Source organism: Crocuta crocuta, unplaced genomic scaffold, assembly GCF_008692635.1.
Source record: "Crocuta crocuta isolate KB4526 unplaced genomic scaffold, BGI_CrCroc_1.0 scaffold88, whole genome shotgun sequence".
Lineage (NCBI taxonomy): Eukaryota > Metazoa > Chordata > Mammalia > Carnivora > Hyaenidae > Crocuta > Crocuta crocuta.
The window spans coordinates 3,035,983-3,051,055 of NW_027532420.1; positions in this window are offsets into that span (position 1 = coordinate 3,035,983).

Here is a 15,073-nt window from a genome sequence, read left to right on the forward strand (position 1 = left end):
CACTTTGCTCTTCTGATTATATAGGCTTGGCTCAATCTACAAAGAAATAGAGGAGAAAGAGAAAGTCTTCCTGTCATGCAAACCTTAATTTGAATGCTATCTCTGTTCCTAGTCAACTAAGTGACCTTGAGCATGACCTCTAACTAGTAGTTAAATCTCTTATACGTAAAATCAGGCATGTATGCCTTTATTCTCATTGTTTTAAGAATTATGATAATCTTTAAAGAAGCAATCAGAATATATTGCACAAAATAAGAGCTTACTAACGGACGGTATTATTATATTAAGTATGACTTACTGCTTTGTAGTCAGAAAATAACAAAGACAAAATCAGAGATCTCCAGAGAAACCTATATCATGGAACTATGTTAAAATACATCTTTAGCCATGTTCTAATAATATATTGTTTACATTTAATTTAATCAAGGAATATTCTTTTGAAAAAAATGAAATTTTTCTTTATTCTCATCCATCCAGTATTGTGTGACAGCAAATTTGTGCTGTTTAAGTTATTAGGTATCTGTTTGTGGTAATTTCAAACAGCAGACATAGGAGATATGTCTAAATAAAAGATCCTGCTCAGATTTCTAAGGTTCCCAAAATTTTAATATTCTCTTTGAGAGAATAAAGGATAATTTTCTGTGGAAATATGTCTTTCATTTTCCAAAAGTGTTTATTTACTTTTTATAGCCACATGTCCCAAATGAGTGGTTGCACTTCAAATACTTGATATATGTTTTATGGTTTATTAAAACAAAAGAAATACCTCCATGAGGTAAATTACATTAAGTGAATTGTATAATGTATGTGTTGCCAAATTCAAAATCGCATACTTTTCTTTCTTGTTATGTATCTGAAATTTAGATTTTGTAGGCTCTGGTTAAAGAATATAGGGTAAGAAATTTGCTGTTTATGAGATGAATTAGTTTGGATATTCTTTGTTCTGGTACAAGATTTGATGTATTAAAAAAAAAGTGGCAGAAAATATAGTCAGAAATAACAAGATTCATTAAGTAACTTATAATCTTTTTCAGGTCCATTCTTTTAAAGGAAAGAAATATAAATATATGATGTGATATTTAAATGAGTACTGTAGGTTTATTAGTCAAGAATGAATAACTGGGTTATCAGCATAGAGAGACAGGTCAGTGATAATACAAAATAAATCACGAAAAAGTTGAAAGTGTTTATTAAATTATGGAATTAATTAATTAATACAGATTAAAAATATTTCGTGTGAACAACTGCTGCTGGAACTGAAGCAGAATTACCGATAATGAAGCACTTTTTAAAATTTATTTACCCTTTGTTACAACTAACATCAACTAAATGTGTATTAATTCACATGTGTTTGTGTGGGAGTGTATTATATACTTTGGGGCAAATTATGAATGAACTCTGGGCAGGAAATTTCTCCTTTGTTTCCTCATAAATTACAACTATTGCGTGTAGTTTTGAAATTAGTAACTGTGAAGTTTCGAAGAAACAGTCCACACAAGGTCACTCTCACTAGTGACACCAACTGCAAGCTTGGGGGTTCCCAAAGCCACTCTCAGCCTTGAAAATTCACTAGAAGAACTCACAGAGCTTCCTCATAGCTCTTACAGTTGCAGGTAGGGTTTAGTACGTGGAAAAGCTACAAAATCAAAATTAGTGGAGGTTGGAAGTACATAAGGCAGAGCCCAGGAAATGTTTCAAACACAAAACCTCCACTGTCCTTTCCTATCTGAGTTGGATAGCATTCCCTTCTTGATAGTGATGCGTGACAATACACGTCAGGAAACTTATAGAGTCTTGATGCCCAAAGTCTTTACTGGGGCTCCATCACACTGACAGAGTGGGCTGCCCACAGGTTTGACTTGTTCTGGCCCTTTAGAATGTTCATTTGTTACTGCTTGACCTAAATACCCAATCTTAAATCACATAATGGGTGTGGCTCAAACCTCCCACCCTAAGTCACACTGTTAGTTTCTGGAAATCAATCTCCCAGGCAAACAAAGGTACTCCTATCAAGCATGATATTCAAGTTCTTAGATATCACTTTCTAGAACTTGAGGACAAAGGACAGATCCATTTTGGACAAGATTAAATCTTTTAAAATGTAGCTTGTATACAGTTTTTAAATTTAAATATCACACATATTTTTGATAGTGCCTACACTGTGATGAATTATCAAATAATAAACACCACAACTTAGGTTGATAAATAGAATGCTCTAAGAACACCCTTTTTCTTCTTCACAAAAATAACCATTGGCCTGTATGATTATAAAAAATTCCCAAGCTATATTTACATATGTAGTTCTTTATAAAATCAACTCATATTCTATTAATTATCAGCTCAAAAAAAAACTGAAAAAGGATACAGTTGAAAATAAGAAATGATATAATAAATAGGTCAATACGTATTATGAAATTAGCAAAAATGTAGCCCCTCAAATGGTATATTTTACATGAAATAGGAGAAATTTTGTGTGTTCTATATATCTAACCACCTTGAGGTATCTTCAGATATAGATCTACATTTCAGATATCCAACTACTTTGCAATATTAAGCAATTTGTTTACTGACAAATACATCAGAGGAAAAAAGAGTCTCACATCCATCACTTCAATCACTGCTTTGACAACGAAAGTAAAAAATTAAGCTTTCAAATACACATTTCTGTAATATACATATCACATTTTCATTAATAAAACATGAATTTTATGAAATATCCCCAAATATTTTTGCCACTTTAATAGGATTTTCAAAAAACAATTATGCATAAAAATGTTTAAATATTTAGAATTTAATGAATAAAATAATGGAATTCTAACTAGAAAATGGAATAACATCCCTAATGAAACATCAGACCGTGAATAAGACACATCAGGGTCTACTAATAAAACTAATTATTTGGCAAATATTTTGAGTTAGAGTTCATTTTAAAGGAAAAGTTATTCAAATTCTGGGTTAAAGGTTAAAGCATGTTGGGGAGCCTGGGTGGCTCAGTTGGTGAAGCATCCGACTTTGGCTCAGGTCATGATCTCACAGTTTGTGGGATCCAGGCCTGTGTCGGGCTCTGTGCTGCCAGCTCAGAGCCTGGAGCCTGCTTCAGATTCTGTGTCTCCCTCTCTCTCTGCTCCTCCCCCCCACCCCCCTTCTGAAAAATAAATAAACAAAAAGTTTTAGAAACAAACAAATAAACAAATAAATAAATAAAGCATATAAGCCAAGACCCATGAAGGGTCTCAAATGCCACTTTACTTTAAAACTGAAAAGTTAGTCTCACCATCCCCTGGGTGCTGGGAGAAGAAATCAAACTCCTGATTCAGAAAGAGAGAACTTGATTACAACACAGCCAGTGGCTTTGGCTTCACGTTCACACTGGTTATTTATCAGCCCAATGGTCCCACAGAGAGGATGGAGAGGCAGCCTAGGTGGGCGCTGAACACACAGTAATTCTGTGTTACAGCTGAGGAGCCTCGGATTTAGGAAACTCCATTTTTTTTTTAAAAGCTGCCATAGCAGACCTATCCAACCATCCCCCCTAAAAGAGACGTTATCTTGGCTGTCTTAGGCAGGAAGTAAATCTGCATGGTGTCACAGATGGAAGCGCTGCTTCAAGGCGACTTCCTCTATATCATCCTCAGAAGATCGTCTGGAACAAAAGCTGACACACGGTATGAAGAAATGCCATGGTGAACTGCCCCCCAGGGGTGAAGAGTGTTACGATCTGCAGTATAATACCACAGACGCAGCGTGACCTGCTAACTTAGCCAACATTGTTCTTAGGCCAAGAAAATACACTACGGTATACAATGATAGAACTTCATTTTATAAGTCAGATATGATTCATATAATTATAGTTACTGAAAAACAACACGTAAGCTTAAAAAGCTGGTTATGATACTGTTGAAGACCCATATTTCCATGTAACCCAATGCCTTCTGTGACATTTCCAGTGATGCTTTGCACTTGATGTATTTTAGGTACAGCCTGCTTGAAAAAGAAAAAAAGAAAAAAAAAAGAGAAGAAAAAAGAGCCTCACGTAAGAGAAGGACACCAAGTTCAATCTATGTGTCCTTACATACGTGTGCATATGCGTGTGTGCACGCACGCACACACGCACACACACACACACACACACACACACACACACACACAGTCCAAAGATCTACAGGCCCAGAAAGTCATAAAATATCTTACCAAGGTACCTTTATTTTCTTTATATAAATCTGAGAATTAGTAAATAAGGGGAAAGCTGGCAAGGACATTTTTCATGAAATAACTATACAGTGATTTAAGTGATGGTGTACATAAAGTAGCGTCAGTCTATTAAATGACGACCTTATTGCTGTGTTATAAATACATATAATTTACATCCACATTAAAATAATCTTTAGTTTTGTCTAAGGGCAACTGGGTAATGCTTTGCTAATTATGTTCTATATTCTAAATGAGGGGCTGGCAAATTTCAACACATGGCTTAGTCTGGTCTGGCCCCTATTTTTGTGTTGCCCAAAAGCCCAAAGAAGGTTTTTTTTTTTTTTTTTTTACAGTTTTAGGGCTTAAAATAAAAGTCACATTTGATGACATATTAAAATTATATGAAATTCGAAAGCCAGTGTCCAAGTTTTACTGGAACACAGCCTGCCTCTTTGCCTGCCTGCCTGCCTTCCTTCCTTCCTTCCTTCCTTCCTTCCTTCCTTCCTCTTTCTTCTGCTTTTAAAGTACTGCCTGTGGCTGCTTTTGCACTACAGTCAGTAGCAGAGTTGAATAGTTGTGACACAGAACATACAGCCCTCAAAGCCTAAAATATTCACTATGTGGCCTCTTACAGAGAGAGAGGGAAAAAAAAAGAAAGAAAAGAAAAGCCTGTCTCAGCCCTAAAAGTTCTAACTACAATGGTATGAAGGCTTGTGCTGATGGAGTTTTAAAGAAATCTTACATGGGCCCTACAGTACAGTATTTTTAGTAAAAGTGTCTAACATAATTAATCGTAGTTAAAAATACATGAAAAATAGATGTAAATGATTTTATTCATTAATTCATAATAATATATTCCTTGATTTAAAATAATGAAAGGAAAGCAACCCAATGGAAATACAGCAAATATACGGTTTCCTATATAAGGTTTCCTATATAAGGTTTCCTACATATTCTGTTTAAAAAAACTAAAAATAGTAACTATAACAATGAATAGAGTCTTGAGTTTATTGCGAGGGTCTTCTGAAGTAAGAAATGAAAATTACTGAATAGGGACTATGGGCTTCAATCTAAACTTCTCTCAGTACTTTATGCAGCAAAAGCAAACAGAACTGTATATCTGACAGGCACAAAATCATTTGAAATGTTTTTAAAGAACATTATCGATCATAGCTGATTCTTTCAAAACCCACTATAATTATCACTGCGTCTAAAATTTGAATACGTGATGTATCAGAGATCCTTTTATTTGCAATTTTACCTAGAAATCATATATACAATAGTATAAAGAAAAAAGTTGCAACACTGGGGTGAGAATAATTTCGTGGATTCTTCTGTTAATAAGTAAGCTCTGTGTACTAGTAAACACAGTCACCTTTTAGGGAAAATAGATTAGTGCGAGTTTTATGAGGCTATGAGACCATAGATGGGAATAATGCAGAAAATAGATCTTTGAAGTAAAATTTGAATATACAGAAAAATGCAGTTTAGGGAAGAGTAAGGAGACATTTCTCTTTTCTGTTTTTTGGGTTGTTATTTTGAGATGGTTTTAGAAATCAATGAATTCAGCTCATCATCACTTTAGGGCTAACAAACCTGAAGACGAGAAGTGTTAGTGGCAAGACTGAAATGCAGTCCTTCTGGCTTTTTCTGCTGTGGAAGCAGCCATGAAATTTGCCCACACACATCTTATGTGGCTTCTATGTGCCAAAGGTATTTATTTCCTTGTCAGAATTTTTTAGTTAATCCAATTTAAACTTTACTGAGGAGACTTTATCCACTTCGGTTAATTAATATTGGAAAAAATTAATATGTGACCTATTACCACATTATTTATCTATCTGTTTAGCAGAAAATAAAATGTTCATCAATACCATTTCCCCTAAGAGAATTCTATGGTGTCATTTCTCATGTTTAAATCAAGCTTGTGATTCACATTTTTTAAAAAGAAAATATATATTATGTATGGAGCAAAATACTGATAGAAGAACCTAAAATATAAAGATGAAAGGTAGAGGCGCCTGGGTGGCTCAGTCAGTTAAGCGTCTGACTTCGGCTCAGATCATATACTCACCGGTTTGTGGGTTCGAGCCCCGAGTTGGGCTCTGTGCTGACAGCTCGGAGCCTGGAACCTGTTTCAGATTCTGTGTGTGTGTCTCTCTCTCTGACCCTCCCAAGCTCACAATGTCTCTCTCAGAAATAAATTAAAAAAAAAAAAAAAACATTAAATATAATTTAAAAAATAAAGATAAAAGGTAATAAAAATGACTGCTTGATGTAGCATGTAGTAAAATATAATTAATACATATTTTAAAATAAACCATCTTAGTAATATCAGTAAACATAGAAAGTTAAAATGTAGCATAAAATTTTTGACTTTTTTTCCAAGTCTTAAATTTAATGTGAAAATAAAAAGGCTAATTGGTGTTGTTTTTGATAAAGACATAAATGTGGTTGTCAGTCATATTGAAACTTTTGCATGAAAAGAAGTAACTGAATGATGCCTCTGGCATCAAATACTGTTTCTTCACCTAATCATGGGTGAAATGACTTGTATGATTTTTTTTTGCTATCAAGCTTGAAAAATTTGAATAGCATTTGAGTGCCAAAATTTTAAAATATCGTGTAGGATTAGTAATGTGATGCAATATATTTTAAGATGCATTCTTCACTGAAGTAATTTTTTAATGTTGATTTATTTTTGAGAGAGAGAGAGAGAGAATAAGTGGGGGAGGGTCAGAGAGAGAGAGCGAGACACATTTTCTGAAATAAGCTTTAGGCTCTGAGCTGTCAGCACAGAGCCCAACATGGGGCTTGAACTCACGAACTATGAGATCATGGCCTGAGCTGAAGTCAGATGCTCAACCGACTGAGCCACCTAGGTGTCCCATTCTACACTGAAGTTATACATAAATCATATTAAATTGTCCAGCAAAGGACAAAAATAGAACAGTGTTTATTTCTTTATGTGATATTATTCTCATATTAATGTTCTTGGAGTTACAAAATATTAAGACTATAAATGAAATGAAGCCATTACATTTCCACAATTATCTAACTGCCTACTGTTTTGATCACTATTGTGTAGTATGTGTGTGTCTGTGTGTAAAGGGGTGGTGCTTCTGTGTGTGTGTGTGTGTGTGTGTTTGATCAATCATGTTATACTATCTACATTCTATTCTATTTAGCTTGTCAAATTTATTTCACATTAAAAAGGCAGTTATGATAATTAATAGTGATCAGATAAGCTAATCCATCACATAGTACAAAATGATTTGTGGTCTCAAATTTCCACTAAAAAATGTTACATTTTGCCCCCCAAATCAAGGGTGGTGTTATATAATATTTTAATTACCATGCATAGGGTAAAACATATTCTGTACTTAGTCAAATCATGCCGTAAATAAGTGTAAGTGTATGCATATCTAAAAATAAAATTTGCATGTATAATGATAAGGTCAAGATGGCTGGGGTGTGGGTACCAATGGACTAGTGAAATAAGTATATGGGAATTATTTGCCAAGTTTCTAAAGAAACAATTTAGGCAGAGTTCTTGTCTATCCCAAGCATAGGGTCTATTATGTGTTCTAAAGCCATAATTATTTCAAAAATAGACATTTAAGGAAACCAGATAATTAGTCCAGTACAGCTGGTGTAAAACACTACTGGCACAGAGAGTGGTTTCATTAAAAATCTGGCAAAGTTTTATAAGCAATACCCCTGGGCAAATCAAACAAATTAAGCACCTATTTTTTTAGAACCTAAGAAAGTATACATAAAGAACTCCTGATTTTGCTCCTAAATTCAAAAAGCCTTAACCACATAGAGAGCAATCCCAGATTAATTTCTTTATTGTTTATTTGACCTTACATCTTACTTACTCAGAATTGCAATGTATTTTGCTAACCTCAGAACATTCTTTCTGAACTCAATTATTATCATACTTTTTGTTGATTTTTTGGTTACTCTTTGTAATCTACGTATTTTTAAATTTCTTGTTTCTTTTTTTAATATTGTCTTACTGTGAAATACATCATATATACGAAAGATGGAATAAAATACACAGGTAGTTCAAAGAATGATGGTAACATAGATACTTATGTACAGACTGACAAACTTAAAAAGCAGATTGCAAATAATTTGAGCACTACTATGTACCATGATTATGTTCTCTTCTCTAAGCCAGAGTAATTTCAATCCTGAATTTTGTGATCCACTGCTTTGCTACACAGCTTTGTCACATATACATATTTATTTTTTTAATGTACATTGTTTATTTAAAAAAATAATGTTTTTTTATTTATTTCTGAGAGAGAAAGAGAGAGAAAGAGAGAGAGAGAGCGTGAGCAGGGGAGGGTCAGAGAGATGCTCCAAAGACAGGCTCCAGACTCTGAGCTAGCTGTCAGCACAGAGCCCAATGCAGGGCTCGAACCCACGAACCGTGAGATCACGATCTGAGCCAAAGTCAGACGCTTAACCGACTGAGCCACCCAGTCACCCCAATTGTTTGTTTATTTTTAATACCAGTAGTATTGCTCAATTGTATTCAATTCCAATTCAATTTTATATTTTTCTATTGTTAATATCAGTAGTACGATTCAATTTTATTTCCTTTAAAGGAAAACTTTCTTTTTGGCCTAGTGGACTTTTTAACCCTTTCAGGAAAAGGGTATTGCTAGAGAATGGCCAGAGAAGTATCCTCAGAAATGAAGTCCTGAGGCTAATTTCCCTTGTGTTAGTCTAAGCTTATTACGGATTGCATGTCATATATAAGTTTTAGAATTATATATCATCCTGATAAGTAGAATACCTTGAATCTGAGAGTAAAAACTTTATCCCATGTCATAATTTTTGCCTTCCAATTTATTATCTGACATGCCTAAAGCTATATAAGGATTTTGTAAAAATTGAATATGATCTGGTATATATTTTCCCGTTCATTCTGGGTCCTTATGCTTTAGATGTTTCTCATGCCAACAGGATTTATTATATTTTTTATAACTAGACAAGTTAGTCCACTTACTTTCCTTTTATTTTATTTTATTTTATTTTATTCTCAATGTTTATTTATTTGTTTTGAGAGAGAGGGAAAGAGCATGAGAGGGAGAGGGACAGAGCCAGAGTGACAGTGAGAGAGAGAGAATTGCTAGAAAGATCCACGCCCAGCATGGAGCTAGCTGAGGGGCTTGAGCTCATGACTGAGATGTTGACCTGAGCCAGTATCAAGAGCTGGATGCTTAACTGACTGAGCTACCTAGACTTGTCAATCCATTTACTTTTAATATCATCACTGTTATTTATAGACTTAAATCTAACAATATTAAGGGATTATATTTGACATCATTCCCCCTTTTTTTTTCTTTTAATTTTCTTTTGCTTCCTTACTTGACTTTTTTGGGTTAATTTTAAAATTTTAATGTCATTTTCACTTTTTGCTTCTTGTTTGCATCTTATATTGTTTATGTGTATTCTTTTGGTGAGCACAATTTGTGTGTGTTAATTAACAAAATCAAATCTTATGTAAACTCTTTATCTGTTCACAAATTATAGATTTTAACATTGACAGTCTGCCTTTAATGTGTTTTCATCAGATTCACCTGACATATTTTGATGTTTCTGATTTATAAAAATCTAGTTGGTTATCTAATGGTTTATAGACATTTCATTTCTGCATGAAATTTCTCCAATTTTTATCTACAATTTTGAATATATTATGTAGTGATTTTAACATCCATATCTGGGAACTACAATATATGCACCCTTCTTGTATCTATTTGTAGTATCATTTTTCCCATTCTTTCCATTAGTTTTTCTAATATTTGTTCTTATCTCTACGCATGTCTAGTATCTTGTTTTGATGCTGGGCATTAAGTATAAAATAGTAAGGAAATTTTGGATAAAATTATGTTTATTTAGACATATATCTCTCAGTAGCTGGTTTGAGGAGATAAATGTCACTAATTAATCAATAAATTAATTAACTGTCAGGAAATTATTTTGATGTTTGGTTCAAATCTTTCTAAAAATGTATTAATTTGTTTGTTCTTACTAAGAGCGTGGAGCCATTTTAGGATCCGCAACAGAAAACCTTTCTGAGAAAACCTTCTTTATGGAAGGCCCTGAATTCTCAACCTTTTTACTTATTCCTTTGAGACTACTTAATTTCTCAATGTCTTCACTTAAGAGTATTCTTCAGCTAGCTATCCTATTGTGAGGCAACCGCAGAAATCAGCGAATCCCTCAGGAGTAAAAGTGGCACAAAACAGTCGGTTTGCCATTCTGTAGTATCTTTTCCTATAGAGATTTTTATAAAAACTTCATTTTTAGAGGAATTTTAGGTTCACAGTAAAATTGAGAGGAAGGTTCAGAGATTTGCCATAAATCTTCTGTACCCTCATATGTACACTCTCCCCCATTATCAATATCTCTTGCAAGAATGGTACATTTTTACCAGGGATGAACTTATGTTGACAGATCATAATCACCTAAAGTCAACAGTTTACCTTAGGGTTCACTCTGGACACTGTGCATTCTATGGGCTTATACAAATGTATCACAACATGTATCCCTTATTACAACAACATACAGGCTAATTTCACTGTCCTAAAAACCCTCTGTATCATGCCTGTTATTCGTACTCTCATTCTGTCAAGCAGTAACCTTTTTATGGTCTCTATAGTTTTGTCTTTTCCAGAATAGTATATAATTTGAATCACAGTATGTAGCCTTCTCAAATCGACTTCTTTTACTGTGCAATGTGCATTTTTGGTTCCCTCATGTCTTTTCATGGCTGAGAGTTCATTTATTCCTGTGTTAAGTAATAATCCATTGCCTGGATGGACCATAATTTATTTACCTATCGATTTAATGAAGAGACTCTTGCCACTTCCATGGGTTGGCAATTATGAGAAAAGATGCTATCAATGTAGGTTCCATGTTAATGTAAGTTTTTCAACTCCTTTTGGTAAATACCAGGGAGCATGATTGCTGGATCATAGGTTAAAAATAGATTTCAATTTATAAGAAACTTCCAGTCTTTAAAGAGGCTGTACCATTTTGCATTCCCACCAGCAACGGATTAGAGTTTACATTGCTCCACATCCTTACCAGGATTTGGTTTTGTCACTATTCTGGAATTTGGCCACTCTAATAGGTATGCAGTGATATTTCATTTCGGTTTTAACAAGCATTTCCCTGATAACACACTGCATGGAGTGTCTTTTCATAGCTTATTTGCCATTTGTATATCTTCTTTGGTGAGGTGTCTATAAAGGTGTTTGGCCAATATATTTTTTAAATTTTTTTAATGTTTGTTTATTTTTGAGAGAGAGAGAGAGACAGAGAGAGAGAGAGAGAGAGAGAGGGAGACATAGAGTCCAAAGCAGGATCCAGGCTCTGAGCTTCCAGCACAGAGCCCGACATGGGACTTGAACTCACAAAATGTGAGATTAGAGTCCAAAGCAGGATCCAGGCTCTGAGCTTTCAGCACAGAGCCCGACATGGGACTTGAACTCACAAAATGTGAGATCATGACCTAAGCCGAAGTCACACACTCAACCTACTGAACCACCCAGGTGCCCCTGGCCAATATTTTAATATGTTACTTGTTTCCTTATCATTGCATTTTGAGAGTTCTTTGCACATTTTGCATAATGGTCCTTTATTTGTTGAGTCTTTTGCAAATATTCTCCTGTCTGCGGCTTGTCTTCTGACTCTCTGGACATTGTCTTTTGGAGAGTAGATTATTTTTAACTTTAATAAGGTCTAGCTTATTGATTATTTCTTTCCAGAATCATTTCTTTGGTCTCATATCTAAAAAGGCATCACCATCACCAAAGGAGTTCTCTTCTTTTACCTTGTAGAAGTTGTTTAGTTTTTTAGCTCACACTTGGGTCTATGGTGCATTCTGAGTTAATTTCCACAAAGGGTTTAAGGTCTATGTCTCTACTTTCATTCTTGTGGATTTGAGGTTATTGCTTTCACACAGAAGTCTATCTTTGTTCCATCATACTGCCTTTGCTACTCTGTCAAATATCAATTGACTCTATTTATGGGTGTCTATTTCTGGACTGTCTACTCTGTTCTACTGACATATATGATGATCATTACATTCCGAATTACCATCCACAAGGGTCTGTGTATAACTGTTTTCCTGAAGAAGTAGTATGTATTTGTACTGGTATGATTTGTTTTGCCACTTAGCTTTTAATTTTCCTTAATTACAACACATAAACCTACTTTTTCTTATTTTTTATTTAAGAGATTATTGGCACACTTTTCCTTGGTGATATATTCAGATGGGTTCTTAATTTGTCACTTTAAAAATATTACAAAGCAATTATTTTTAATTGTGGTTAACAATTATTTATTTTTAATTTTGGAAGAGATAAAGTATGTAGAATAAATAGTCTCTTCACCCACAACATAATGAATTAACTTCACTAAAAAAAATAAAAGGTTTTTGCCTCACTTTAGTTTCAGACTGGATTTAAGGTGCTTTTAGTGTAAGTAAGGTAACTGTTTTATTCAGTCTTCTGAAACCTACTGAGAGTGAAAAATTATTTATTCATGATTGTTGTTTAATTCATCAGCTATAAATTATCTAATATTCTAGGAACAGAATTTACCCAAATATTATTACCATTACTTAAAAAGTGTTTTTTTTTTTAAAGGTTTATTTTTTATTTTTTATTTATTTCTAGGAGAGAGAGAGAGACAGCGTGAGCAGGGGAGGGTCAGAGAGAGAGGGAGTCACAGACTGAAACAGGCTCCAGGCTCTGAGCTGGCAGTCAGCACAGAGCCCGACGCGGGGCTCGAACCCACGAACCACGAGATCATGACCTAAGCGAAAGTCGGATGCTTAACCGACTAAGCCACCCAGGCGCCCCACTTAAAAAGTGTTTTAATAAATTTGCTAATAGGCTATTTAGCATTATCAGTTTCATTTTCATGTAATATTAGTCTGTATTTACCATGTTTCAAATTACAGTTAGTGGGTAGAACATGTAGATAGCCAAATCCCCAAAAGCAAGGCAATCAAGAGCAAAAATAAACGATTGGGACCTCATCAAGATTAAAAGCTTCTGCACAGCAAAGGAAACAACCCAAAAAACTTAACAGGCAACCAACAGAATGGGAAAAGATAGTTGCAAATGACATATCAGATAAAGGGTTAATATCCAAAATCTATAAGGAACTCACCAAACTACATGCCCGAAACACAAACAACCCAGTGAAGAAATGGGCAGAAGATATGAACAGACACTTCTCCAAAGAGGACATCCAGATGGCCAACAGACACATCAAACAATGCTCAGTATCCCTCCTCATCAGGGAAATACAAATCAAAACCACACTGAGATACCACCTCACACCAGTCAGAGTGGCTAAAATGAGCAAATCAGAACTCTCAATGCTGGCGAGGATGCGGAGAAACGGGCACCCTCCTACACTGTTGGNGAGATGAGCACTGGGTGTTATATGGAAACCAATTTGACAATAAACTATTTGTAAAAAAAAAAAAGAACATGTAGATAGCATATAATTTTCATGTGGTTTACTGTAGTAGGCCATAATCTACCATGTTCCTGGTTCAGTGATAGACATACATAAAATACTGAGATACATAGCCATGTGATAGCAAAACTGAGTAGTAAATTACTTAGGATGCAGGCATTACCTGGAATAAAAAGTAGCGATCCTTCTGGCCAGTTCTTCCCATTAATTGTCCTGACTGTTGACCTTCACATGTAGTCATGAGTAATACTGGGATGCATACCTTAAATTCAATATTAATACAATAATAAAATAATTAACAATAATTCAGAGAGAATATAAATATAAATATAACAGTGCCATGATGAATGAGCCATCATTCTACTAAGCCTTTGAAGCCATATCAATTTTGCCCTATAGTATTTACTATAGTTTGCTGATTAATAAAAATAATCTCGTGGTTTATCTGTGGAGAGGAGAAGAAACTAAGTGTAGGTGGTACGGGCCTGTTACTCTGTATTCATTATATGACCAAATAATAGATCAGCGTGTCCGACTGTTGTCTGAATAATGAGGAATCGGCATTAAACCACACAAACTACGTATTTTCTGTCCTTTTAGACTTTATATCTCTAAGCGGGGAGATACGTAACAAGCAGAATAAGCGAGGTGCACATCAGGCTGCGTGTGTGGTGCAGACAAGTCTAACCGAGGAGGGGGCTGAGGAGCGGGGTGCGCTGCACCACCGCGTAGGTGCGGCTCCTGGCGGACTTCCCAGGGACGCTGGCCTTGTCACAAACGCTGGGAGATCCAAGGAGCCGGACAAAGCCCGGGTGCGGGGAGGCGGCAGGCAGGCCTGCATCGGGCCCTCACGGCGGCACTGGGGGGCTCGTCCGCTGTGAACAGCTGAGTCCACCCTAGTGACTCTGCCGTGCGAGGCGGGGCTCACGGAACGCCTCACTCCAGAAGCAGAGAAACAAACTGCAGCATTTTGGGAAAAGCACAGCTTGTGCACTCAGTGAACAGGCCAGGTAGTGGGGTCCCAGTGCCTTCGCTGTTTAGTATCTCACGAGGCAAAGGATGATGGCACATTTTCAGCAGCTCCGTGGACTAGATAGATGGTGGGCGCAAAGCTCTAGTTCCTGGCGGAAGGGCTGCTACGCGTGGCACAGCATGGGGGTAAAATGGAACTGAGCACACGGCAGCCTCGAACACTTCCAAAGGACATGGGCCCCATGGGGGTGGGGGGGGGGTCAGCATGTGGCTAACGGACAAGAGAATTGTGTTGTCACTGTTCACACAGCAACCAGAGAGTGAAGCCTCTGTGCTCTGCTTCTAGTCCTTTAAATCTCAGCAACACAGGGGACAGAAAGAACCCAGGCAGACA